The 14,077-nt window shown below is 31.7% G+C and overlaps 1 protein-coding gene across 1 annotated transcript in view; it reads left to right on the forward strand.

The window, feature by feature from the left end:
• Nucleotides 1-14,077, forward strand: part of LOC125067064 (Kv channel-interacting protein 4-like) — a 111,002-nt gene that overhangs the window by 51,443 nt on the left and 45,482 nt on the right. The window lies entirely within an intron of this gene.

The raw sequence follows: 14,077 nt of genomic DNA on the forward strand, positions 1-14,077 counted from the left end.
AATCATCAACGGGTAAAAACGTTGATGCCGTAAGCAATATCTGTATCCCGAGTTAATGACTAAATAATACTTAATTCAAACCGGCGACGGTGGCAACAAAGCCAGCTAATAGTAATCAACGGCAACAGGCGGCTACAGTCGAGGGATTTGACGCCGGTTGCACACAGATATTAAATAAAGTCCCACGCGAACAGGGCATATTTATAGACGGTTTTTAAAATATCTGATTGTATTTCGTTTTCATATAGTTTAATTTATTTTCGTTATTAAAATACAAAAATGTACAAGAAGAAGGAAAAGCGTTGATATTGCTTCAGAGATTTTTTATTATTGAAAATTTGGTAGAGAGACTGGCAAATGGACCTCTTACATTGTCAATGTGCCACCGACGTTGGTAATTAAGACATTATGTCCTTTATGCTTGTAATACAACACGGACTTACTCAGTCGTCAAACCGATCGTACCTACCTAAAAAAGCCCTGCCGTCAAATTATTCTGACATAGGTAAATATTTAGAGTCTGCGTCGATATTAATCAAAAGCCTTGCTGAAGTTATGTTTATAATTAACTAGCTGTTTCAGTCCGCTTCTTTTAATATTAAATAAAAAAGTGGTAGAGATCAACGGAATCAAAAAAAAATATAGCCTGTTACCATCTATTTATCGATTGATCGTAGTCCGAAATGATCAGGAGTTTTCACGTGACTTAGGAATAAATAAAAAAATAAACAAGATGTCGTTCTCGACACAGAATAAAACTTTGCTACGTGTATGTCCAATGTCCAAACACTCTCATCTGAGAAGCAAGAAGATAAGTATGCGTGCAGCAAGAAATATTACTAAATTTAATTCATACACTTTATGGATGTTTAAAAATATTTCGTCGTTATTTCAATGGAAATATATGAAAAAGTGTTTTGAAATTGTGCACACAACCACGGATGAAAAGAATGTAATTATTTTTTTGTAAAATTTGTAAGTATTTATGTATACATAATCAATTTAGCACTTTACAAATATCGTACAATAAGCACAGTCTACATTGCCCCGTACACTTAAATTATTTAAAGAGAAACGTATACTAACCTATATACAATGACGGATTTTATACGCCTTTGAAAGTCCTTTCAGATCGAACCTAACTAACTTTGAACGAACAAGTATTCAAAAAACAATTTATATATTATTTTTACAGTCTCGCCATGAAATCTAGTGATTGATCGAACAAACTGTTGCAGAAAATTGAATTCTTCTGAACTGAAATGCATAATCAAAAAGTATAAGCGGTGTACCTGCTTTTGTATTTTTATATTATATAGCTTATTTTAATATAATAAATCGCCGTGCTTGTAGTCTATGTTAACTTTCTATTTTATTTTATTAATATTCTTATTCTTCTGTCTGTGACTTTATTTAATAATCCTCGTTATTGCCAAGGTCGGCCTATCAACAAATCAAAATCCACTTCACACAGTTTTTAGCACCATCCGGTGTAAGTCCATGTCTGTGTGTGTCCATGGCTGTGTCCTGTTTCGCGACATTCAACCATCCCCTCCTTGAGCTCCCGGAAGGTCTAATTCTGGGGACAGATATATCGAGGCACTTTTCTTCTTCTCACTTTTCTCATCTCCATGTCATGAATCTTCAGTGTACCTACATATATATAGTCAAGATAGTGCTAGCGATGCCCAGCACTATCTTGGCGTACTCAATGAGGCTAGTGAACACTCGCCTCCGTATAGAAGTACCAGTTGAATGATGCCCTTGATCTACGGCGGTATTCTGCGGCCACAGACAGACAGCGTTTGCCGAATTTAAATCCTCTGAGTTCATCTGGATACTTTTTTGCTGAAGAGAAATTAAGTATATTATTTGACGCATTGACGCATTGACGACGTAAGCACTAATGTTTATAGATGCTAGTGACCACATACCATCAGGTCACCTATTTGTCCGTCCGCATCTACCATAAAAAATATCATTATAAAATGGTGGTTGTTTCCGCTATTTTTTATAAATTAATTTTTACATTCAAGAGTGGAATTCGTGCTTCATATGATGTCATCATTATAATAAATTTATTCCATGCAGGGCCCTCGAGAGGTTTAAGTTGTCAAGTGGATTGAACTATCTATATTTCTGTAGTCTGGATAAAACAATGCCACATATTTTCAAATTTTACGATCGACCAAAGACTGAACGATATAAGCGTGCCTAATTTTGAATTTCAAGCAAGTAAAATGCGCTCGCTGGCCCGGTTCCCGCTACCGCATTCTTGTAACCTTCAATATTAACATATAACGTTTTAGTGATGGAAAACATCTTGAAGAACTCTGCATGTAACAGATATATTTGTGACACGTGTATATCAACCCACAGCAGCAGCATACTAGAATAGAGCCTGTAACTTTTCGTTACATAGGTGAATATGTTTGCAGTAAGTCACCTGTGGCTTGTTACTTTATCATTACTATATCTTCAACATAAATAGACTACTAGAAAGGACAAATGCATCTTATAGCACATTTATACATCTGGGTAAACACGCTTAGGTTGAAGATAATTATTATTATCAAATAAACAGTTGCAGTATATAGTGTTCTCGGAATTTTTATAAGAGTTTAATTTCAAAAGATGTACACAAATATGCTACTTGCAGTAAAAAATGCAACTCATTACGAATACTTGTTTAGAAATGTGTATTATAACTTTAAAACCAGTTCAAGTAGATACTTTGAATATATCTAGTTTCGTACTAATAATCTGGAATGTTCCAACGTAGTCTATCTAAATTAAGTCCTGACAACATTCCTGGCTACATGCCCTCCAGTGCTAATTACTTAGATGTACGGAGCAGCAGAATTATGAAAACGTTACATGAGCTTAGTTGTAGGCAAATGTATGGATAAAAATCGAATCCGTGAAGACAATTTTTCTTTTATTTGTAAATAAACTGAATAATCATTAACCATATAAGTTATTGGAACACATTACTTTAATATTTAATAAAAATTTAATTCTTGTGGCAAAGCAAAATAGTGACGCATTCCAATCAACGGGAGACGTTGACTCAAAATAATCAGAATTCAAATATTGAGTACAGTTCCAAAGGAGTTATATATAATTGTCAAGTGTTTATACAAATAGAAGTACACTCGCAATTATCTCACTCTCAATTAGATTTTCATTTCAACGATTATTATTTCAACTATTATAGAGCGATTTTTATTTACAACGATAATCCAACGTTATAGGAGAGATATCAGATATAAGGTCGAGAAGGCAATTCGAAAGCAATTCGTTACTGCCAACTTCCAAACTATTACCTACTACTGAGATTTAATAACTAAAAAACTCAATACATTGTCATTAGTTCCTGATTCGAATTCGCAACTTTCGAAACTCTAGCCTTATAAGCTAGCTATAGTATCAACCAAGCAATTACACATATGTGCATGGAATACATACATATAACTATGGAATAAGTTCAACATTATAAAGAAAATTAAATTTAAAAAAAAATAAACCTTTTAAGAAAATGAAGGACTAAGATACTACCCATTTGCCTAATTACTAAGCTGTCAGTTAAGCTGAGGTCAATAGCTCTCGGAATTACGCTAAGTCAAGGATTGGACGCTAACTAGTACTAAAAATTCTACCCAGGGCAAGCAATTTTTCTTTTAAGTAAGTTCTTAGCCTTGATGAAAATATAATATCAGATAAAGTTTACGTAACTGTCTACGTAATTGTAAAAGTTTTTGGTCTATTTTATAAAAGGTAATGTAGTTATTTAGGGTTAATTTATACATATGTACTTGTATGTACACAAAATTTGTTTTTTGCAATGTAAATTTTTCAATAAGAATTAACATATAACCAATCGATAGTGTGTTCTCCATTGCCGTTTACAGCCTCATTCTAAGTTTTAACAAGATATTCACTAGTTCATTGATTGAAATCATCCGGTTTCGACTTGAAAATATCACTTAACCAAGCTTTCAATTGCACATCAGTATTTAATTAAACTCAACTCATAGCATTTAAAAGAGATCGAAAGGTATGGATCGAAATCGAGTGATGCCCGATTGGCAAAGTAGTTCGGGTATGCGACAGCCTGCCATACAATTGAACGGCTTTCTTGGTCATTTTGGCGATAAGAATCCGAGTCCCACCATATGCACTATCTTCTTTGACGCGCCATATTGCTTCTATTAATACTTTATATTAATGTACAGAGATCTAAAAATTTTTGCTTCTATCTGTAAGTTGAGTGATGAAATACAAGCAATCAAGCGAACATTTGGCTCATTGATTTTTGTTACTTTAAGCATTTGGAGCCCGTACTCCACTTTTCTGAAATATTAACATGTAATAACATGCAGAATGTAAAAATTTAAAAACAGCACGACGTTTGTTCCCAACAAAATATTATTGAGCTTATGTAAATTAACAAATTCAAAAAGAGGTCTTAAAATATATCTAATTTAAAATTTAATATGTAATTTTTATAGATATTTTTATATTTTACTTGAAACATTCTATAATCAATTATTTTTTAATTAACAAATATAACAACCCAGCTTTGTGTATTGTTTGCCTTGACCTGATAACAAAATCAATAACGTTTATGAGATTTTTTATTTTATTTATTTATATACTCTTTATTGCACACCAATATAGACAAAAATAATAGGAGTACAACAAAAACAAAGAAAAGAAAAATGTACAATAGGCGGCCTTATCGCTAAAACAGCGATCTCTTCCAGGCAACCTTTGGTAGAGGAGAGAGATAGGATGGTAGGGGTGTACAAATTATTTAATACATAAAAAAAAAAAAAAAAAAAAATAGATACAATATATATATATATATATATATATATATATATATATATATATATATGTATATATACGATACATAAATAAATATTCCATAAATATATAATTATATAACAATATAATATACATATACATTATAAATATATACATTTACATACTATAGATACTTACATAATAAATAAAATATTGAATTGCAGTATTTCTTCATGAAGCAAGATAGTGCTCTTTTATAATTTTTTTAAAAGAAGTAATAGTTGGTGCTCGTCTTGCTTCTAGTGGAAGAGAGTTCCAAAGACGAATTGAATGGACTGTAAATGAGTCACTATAAAAAGATGTTGTATGGGGAGGTATTTTTAGCACCAAATTCTCTTCAGAACGAAGATTATGGCTATGTGAAGAACTGAGAAATTGAAAACGTTCTTTTAGATATGAAGGAGAGGACGGATTGAACAGAATACAGTACAGAAGTTGAAGGATGTGAGTATTCCTGCGAAGCCGGATTGGGAGCCACTTGAGCTTTTTACGAAATTCAGAAACGTGATCAAATTTACGAAGACCAAATATGAATCTGATGCAAAGATTTTGGAGACGCTCAAGTTTATTAAGTTGCTCCTCTTTTAGATCAAGATAACATGCGTCGGCATAATCGAGAATTGGTAGTAGGAGTGACTGTGCTAACATAATTTTGGTAGGGATGGGTAGAAAGTTGCGTAATCTTCGAAGGGAGCCAACGGCTGCAAAAATTTTTTTACTAATCTCACTTATCTGTGGTTCCCAAGATAGGTGCTGGTCAAAGGTAATTCCCAAATTTCTAGCTGTAACACTGAACGGTATGTTAACACCGCTAAAGTGTACAGCCGGGAGATCCGAAAAAGATATACGTGAAATTAATTTTGAACTACCAATAATCAGCACCTGTGTTTTATTTGGGTTTACACGTAATCCAAATGCAGTAGACCACTTTGAAATATTTAATAAATCATTATTTACTAAATGTATAGTTTCAGGAAGGTTCGCAATTTTACTTTGTGAATAGATCTGAAGATCATCTGCATACAGGTGATAGAGAGAACATATATGAGAAGTGATGGTACTTATAAAGACCGAAAACAAGAGGGGAGACAACACGCCACCTTGTGGAACGCCAGCAGTTATAGGAGCCCATTCTGAGAAAGAATCTTGAACTCTTATCCGTTGCCGGCGCCCATACAAGTAAGAATGAAACCAACCGATTACTTTAGGAGATATGTTAAGAGAACACAAAATAGCAAGAAGAATATCAAAGTCTACAGTGTTGAAAGCATTACTAAAATCTAATAATGTCAACACAGTAACCTGTTGATTATCCATTCCTAATCTAATGTCATCAGTTATTTTGATCAGAGCCGTAGTCGTACTATGACCAGGACGAAAGCCAGATTGTAAAGGATTCAATAGGACATTTTTTGAAAGGTATTGGTTTAATTGATTGTGAATAAGGCGCTCAAGTACTTTAGACAGGAAAGGGAGAATGGATATAGGACGATAATCAGTGTAAGATGAAGGATTTGTTTTTTTGGGGAGGGGGATGACTTGTGCGTCTTTCCAGGATTCAGGGAATTCACAAAGGATAATGGATTGGTTTAAAATATGTGTGACTACAGGAATTATGATATCTAGGATTGGGAGGATCATCTTACGACTAATGCAATCCGAACCAACGGCATCAGAATTTATTGCTAAAATGTTCTTCTTAACATCACTATCAGTAAATTGACTAAAGGAAAAAGGAGAATTTTCAGGAGTTGATTTAGCAGAAATTTCTTTTAAAGTATTAGACTTCACAGCAGTGTCGAAAGTTTGAGAGGACGAAAAATGATTATTTAATTCATTTAAATTAATATTATGAGTATTAATGTTTTTGGATGTTTTTCCAACTCCTAAGGACTTGAGAAATTTCCAGACTCTAGCTGACTCCTCTTCCTCAGCTATAGATTTATGGATATGGCGTCGTTGATTATCCCTACATAGCCTGTTGCAGCGATTGCGAACCTTCAGATACTTGTCGCGATTTGTGTCAGTCGGATTACACCTATACTTGGCCTTGGCAACATTCTTTCTTTCTTGGAGCTTCTTTATTTCTGGGGTGAGCCAAGGTGCCGGAAGGTGTTTTAGCCGGACAGGACGAATTGGTGCATGTAAATCATACAGTTGAGTTATTAGAGAATTAAAAACTGTAACTTGCTCATTAACTGTATCAACATTCAAAATAACACTCCAATCAATGTTGGCAGCATCCTTCCGCAGACTATTCAAATCCATTCCACCAAAATTACGCTGCAGAAGAATTCTCGATTTTGCTTTGGGTGGTTTGATTTTATAGGAGAGGTAAAGAAGATCATGATATGAAAAAGCAAGGGCGGAGCACTGCCCATGCTTTTCAACATGATCAACGGAAGAGACCAAAATTAAGTCAAGAAGAGAAGGGATAGAGTTAGGGAAGGAATGAGTAGCAGATAGGGGTAGGATTTGTAAATCTGCACTATTCAGTACAGATTTCAACAGACTAGAGCGATGGTCATTTTTTAAAAGACATGTATTAAAATCTCCCATAAGAATGGTATGGGCATACAACGGTTTAAATCGCTCTAGAAGGATTTCAAATGATGAAAAGTAATCGACCGTGAGGTTAGGACTATAGTAAACACCTAATAACATCTTAATATGACCAAAGATAACCTCAATAAAAAGGTGTTCAGCCCCTTCAACGGACAGAGGTGTCGATTGACTTATAATTGAAAATGGAATGTGAGAACGGAGATAGATCGCCACTCCACCACCTGCCCGACCTACACGGTCGTTACGGATCAAATGAAATCCAGGAAGAGAGTAGGAAGTAGAAGGTAAGCAGGGTTTAAGCCAGGACTCAGATACGAGGATAGCATGTATTTTATTGCAATCGAATGATGATAACATATCAGGATAATGTGCAGGAATACTCTGAGCATTAATATGGATAACATTAAAATATTTCAGACAGTCTGAGAATAAAGAATATATAGTTTCACCGAGCGAAGGGATACTATGAAAGCTGTCATTACTGCTCAATCCATCAGAAGAAAAAGAAAGAAAAGTTTCGTCCAAATCGTCATTGTTTCTAGACATTTTTAAATTAAATATTCAGCAAATAAAATAAGTAAAAATATAAAGATAAATATATAAAATATATATGTAAAATAATAATAATATATATTAATTTTATAATTACAAAATAAAAATAGGTAAATGAATAATTATACGTTAATTAATTTCATATGAACACTCACCCGCCAGTTGCCTAGGAATAATCACTTAAACACAAACATAACAAAATAGAAGCAATAATAACATTAATAACGAATATTAACAATAAAAAAAAAAAAAAACATATATTTATCAGGCAGCCATAACAAAATTTTTAACTAAAAAGGAATAATATTATATCTATATTTATCTATTATCTATCTATATCGAATATGAAAATAAAATAGAGACAATCTTTATAAATGTCCAGTATAGAACTAAAAAACTAACCATCCAAAGCAAGAAAACTATGGCGCCTGATTGACAAACGTCAGAATGACGTTAACTTTTAACTAAATAGATTCGTAAATAGTTTTACACAACACAAAATTAAATCGAAAGCAGGTAGACAGAGAAATAATTTTAAAATTATAGAAAAACAAACAATAATAAGAAGAAAGATAAATATAAAATAACTATTTCTTAACTACGCGTTTTGACCTCTGCAATGTAACTTTATCACTAGTGTTTGCGATGGGAATTTTTTGGACTGGGGACTTACAAGTTGGAATCGAGTCAAGATCAGATAAACATTCGGCACGATGTCTAGATCCATCTGGGGCGATAATGTGTATCAAACCGTCTCGTGTCCAACACTTGTTAATGCCGAACCGCTTCCTGGCCTCCAAAAACACATTGTGTCGGCTTTTCGTCAGGAACTCTGACTCTGTGACACCGGTGCCCTTCAACTTCGTTTTGGCGAACCAGACCTTATCCCTAATAGCAGTCTCGGTAAATTTGACCACTATAGGTCTGGGCTTGCTGTCCAAAGGTCTTCCTAAGCGATGACAAGATTTGATACTGCTGGTAGAAAAGTTTGGCAAGTCCAAGTGCTCCGCAACAAGGCTGGTAACGCGAGCAGTGGTATCCTCGGATCTCTCTTCGCTAACACCATGGAAAAGAAGCACTTTTCGACGTCTCTGCATTTCAGTCCGATCCATTTCCCTGGCGAGGAACTCAATTTGTCGCTGAAGTCCACTTAGTGCAGTGAGAACAAAAGACTTAAAAGAATTGAACTCCGATGAAAGAGAAGGCACAGTCGCAGGTGTTGTTGTCCTCTGCAAGTCTTGCTGGAATTCATTCATACGGCTGTTGAATAAGTCGGTCATTGCAGCCAGAGACTCCTTGATAGATTCCATTGTTGTTGTGTAGTTTTAAAGTGACAAATAATTCAAGTGATAAGTAATTTTAAAGAGGATTCACTATCTGGTGGGTAGAGTAGGTTACATACACATAATATATTATAAATTAACTTGTTTTAAATAAATATTTATACTATAAAAATAAAAAAATCTTTAAGAGCTTTTAAAAGTGGTGTTATCTTTTTTTTTACTCCTACCCGAAAAAAAAAAAAAAAAAAAAAAAAAAAAAAAAAAAAAAAAAAAAAAAAAAAAAAAAAAAAAAACTAATGATCATAACTACTGAAGTTTATATGTTATTAATAATATTCCTTTTTGATCGAAGTTATCAGTAACATTCATAGATTAAATGTTTTGTTAATAAAAAAACACAACGAACACTAAGTGTAAAAATAAACTAGACCGAACAAAGCTGTTCTATCTTGTATAAGGCACGAAAAGAAAAACCTATTTCGAAAAAGGCTTAGGTTTCGTGATTAAGCATCCATCAACCAACACTTGACCTATCTTTACTTGTGAAGAGATGTGTTTCAGACCTAAAAGTAATGTTAAATCATCGGCTAGACTGTTTTATAAAATAATTTCAAAAACTACAGTTTCAATATTTCAACAGAAGTCAATTTGTAAATATTTCGAAGTGTTTCATCTCAGATATTTCAATAAAAGTCTTAGTAAGAGGACCTATGTAATATATTCTGGATTCTGAAATATTGTGATCGAAATATTTTTTAACTTATTCCGCTTTGTTCTTTAAAAAACTTTATATCAATCTTATAATTATTATTTTTTATTATAAAGTTATTTATTTTATATAATCATGATTGTATTAATAATATATTGCTTATTGTTTATTTACTACCCATTTTCTCTCTTTATTAATATATTAATTATTATAATATGTCTTTACACTTTTCACAAAACCAAATATAATAATATAAATAATAAATATATACCAAATGGAATAGTATTATACATTATATATATGTACATTTTAAACATATTTCAATTCATTTACACATTATACTTTCCTGTCGGTATAAGGAAGAAAGAAGGGAAAGAAAAACAATGGCACCTCTTTTTCATTAAGGAGTTTTAATGTTTTATTCAAGACAGTGGAGTAAAGCCGACTAATAGAAATCAAAGGCAACCGATGGTTACGATTAAAGATTTGACGCCAACAGTCTTCATCAAACAAAAGATTTTAATTTCTATTTATTGATCGAAAATGATTATTTTAAAACTATTTTATGTACAAGTCAAATTACATGTTAACTTCTATCCTATCCAATAAAAAAATATCCATAAAAAATATTGCATTCAGCTCATTCAGTATCGAAAAGACATGTTCCGATTCATCAATTTCAATGCACTGAGCCGAATGCATTCTATGTTTGTCACGTCATAAATTGGCTCTACAAATATATCAAAATATACATGCAAATGTAAACACGTAGTGTGTGGTTTAGAGTTTCCGTTGTTGATGCAATTTAACGGAACTGTGGAGACGAATTCGAATTTCGATGAAGTCGAACAAACATATCGATTGATAAAGGATGACACAAAATGGATGTCTCAATTAGGATTGTAATTTAAAAGGAAACATTCAAAAGAAATGAAATTCTTTTTTAATTATATTGCTGCACTCTTACGTTATCTTCTGTATATATAACTATAAGATTTGCACTATATATATTTAAGGACAGAAGAGATTTTTATCTTTTCGCTGAAGGTATTATTATTAGAAGGAAATATCCTAAAACTGCTATTTTTGTTGCTCAATAACACGGGGTAAATATTTTTTTAATGAATAAAGTACACACTTTTAAAACAGAAACCCTTAATTGTTAAAAATTACATACACTCTAAAAACATTTTGAGACTGGACTTATAAAAGCTTTATTAATAAAACTAAATTTATAAACGATAAATCCTTGTGAATGACACGATTGCTTCCAGATACTCGTAAAATTTAAAAATAAAAAGATAACTGATTGAATTTCATAGCTGTTCTCAAGTATCTCTTTCTTTCCGAGTTGATGGTGGTTTTTGACAATCAATAATCCTATATATATTAAATGTAGATTCTGGCTTTGGTTTTAATTACAAAATTACATTCAGATTTAGTAGACTTACGGTTGTTCACATTATATAATTGTAAAACATAAGCATATTAAAGTTTATTACATAACAGGAATATAAAAACAATAAATAATAATAATCAATACATATATCCCATTTTAAATTATAAAATGACGTAATAATCGTTTAATTTTCAAATATGTATTTATATAGCCTTGTGTAGATATCTATATATTATATATATATATATAATATAATATATAATATCTATATATTATAGATTATTTGCAATATACATGATTCAATTTTAAAATAGTAAAAGAAAAATTATTTATAAAAATTAAACGCTATTATTTTTCATGTAATATAATTTGTTAATAGACTATAAAAAATCGTGTTTATCTTTTTATAACATATGAAAAACTTCGTACGTATGTAAAAATGAAATAAAATAAAACCAAGTACACATAATTTTAATAACTTGCCTAAAGACTACGAATGATTAACAGCTCGACCTGGCAAGTTACCAGGTTTATTTAATACGAGTTGGTTAAATCAAACTTTCCCATTAGTAACTTCCACACTAGCGACTAAGCTTTTGGATTTCGGCTAATGTTTTCTGAATGTTTAGTGCTATCCTGATTATAGATATTTTTGTTAAAAAATAACAAGTATCGTATGATTATAATCGATTACAATATAATACATCACTTGTTACACAAAATAATGAAAAGATCACCAAAGGCACAAATGATACGTCTGCGGAGATTTAATAATTTAAATTAATAGTTGAAAAAGAGTAACTACCGGTTCTTCTCGGTAGATTCTACCGAGACACATTCCGAACCGGTGGTAGCTTTACTTAATATAGTCTGTAAAATGACGATTCATCAGTGCTTGTACATACATACATAAAAAGCCTACTTGAATAAAGTATATTTTGATTGATTGATTGATAAATAAAAATGGTCCAAGCAAATCACACAAACATATTAGCAGCAAATCTGATAGATAATAATTTAACAAACTACGTATATTATTTAATCTTTGTTACATCCAATCAAATCATCAATATCAAGGTGTCATAGATTAATTACTATGTACATGTGCTATTAGATAACTTAATTAACATATTATATTAATTCACTTATTATGATTTATATTAGTTCTTAACTACCATACTTAGTTATGCTTTGATTTAATATTAAATTAAATTTTTGTTCGTAATTGGAAAATTAAAAGCTACTCCATATTACTTCCTATTTATTCAATAATGGGTGCTTTCGAATAAAAAACAAACCTGAAAAAAGTAATTGTTCTCTTCAATCAATATTATTAGATCATTTCAAAAAGATAATTAATCTCCATAAAATATATGAAGCCTATTAAATAAGAACCACTACGTAAAACTATATTTCTTCGTTTCAATTTTTTTCTAGTTATTTTGTTTGACCTCTTTGAATAAATACGAATAAACTATTGTGAATTTCTATGCAAAAACACATAAAATGTTCTCATTTGTAATATAGAACAGAGAAGTTCAGGTAATTAAAGGATAATATTTATTAAGTTTATTCTACATCAATTTAGAGTATATATTTCATGCTTAGTAGTGTAAATGTAATGATTTGATATTTAAACAAGTGAATACATTGGCCCACAATACTGTTTCCTCACATTACACAAACAAATAGATACGCAATGGCGTTCGTGGTACCTTAATCCAAATTAAGCCCCGACAACGTAGATGCCACCCTCGGTAATCCCGAAAATTGTTTCACCTTCCAAATTTATCCCAAAATTAATCGAGATTATTTCTGCCGCATGAGCTAACTTGATATTAGTATAAGACACAACGTGTCAGGAATGTAATGAGGATCCGGACATAATTAAATAGGAAACTCATTATAACATAGTCTACGGTCAATTGTTTACGTTTGAAAATATAAATAAATAAATATCGGACAACATCACATATTACTCTGATCCCTATGTAAGTAGCTAAAGCACTTGTGTTATGGAAAATCAGAAGTAACGACGGTACCACATACACCCATACCCAAGGCAATATAGAAAACTAATGAACTTTTTCTACATCGACTCGGCCGGGAATCGAACCCGGGACCTCGGAGTGGCGTACCCATGAAAACCGGTGTACACACTACTCGACCACGGAGGTCGTCAATAATATCGTAATGACAGTTAATACTCAAAAAAAAAATCAATAAAAGAAGAACAGTTTTGTCAATGTACGTATAATAATGTTATTTTCACAAATAATAGGACAAGGTACATAGCCGAACGTATCGAGTTGATGTAATATTTTTCTTATTCTCTCAAGCGTGTACCATCTGGCAAATGTAAGAAATTGGAGCAAAACCCTTATTAGATGAATGAAACATAGGAAATCGATGTAAAGGTGAAGTCAGATATAGATTTATTATATACTTTTGTGACAATAACTATTATTATAATATTCTATATAACCTCAGTATTTGATCTCGACGCTCTTGTCATAAATAATATGTTGATTTCGTAAATATAACATGGAAAATTCTTTCACGTCAACCTTTAAATATAATTTTGTTTGTAGGTGTTGAAATAAATTTGTTATCTTCAATAAATATGTAGTGAATATAGTCTATTATAATCTACAAAATACATTTTTATTTCATATAATACTTATATCATGTTGCTTTGGT

The sequence above is a fragment of the Vanessa atalanta genome, chromosome 10, assembly GCF_905147765.1.
Source record: "Vanessa atalanta chromosome 10, ilVanAtal1.2, whole genome shotgun sequence".
NCBI lineage: Eukaryota > Metazoa > Arthropoda > Insecta > Lepidoptera > Nymphalidae > Vanessa > Vanessa atalanta.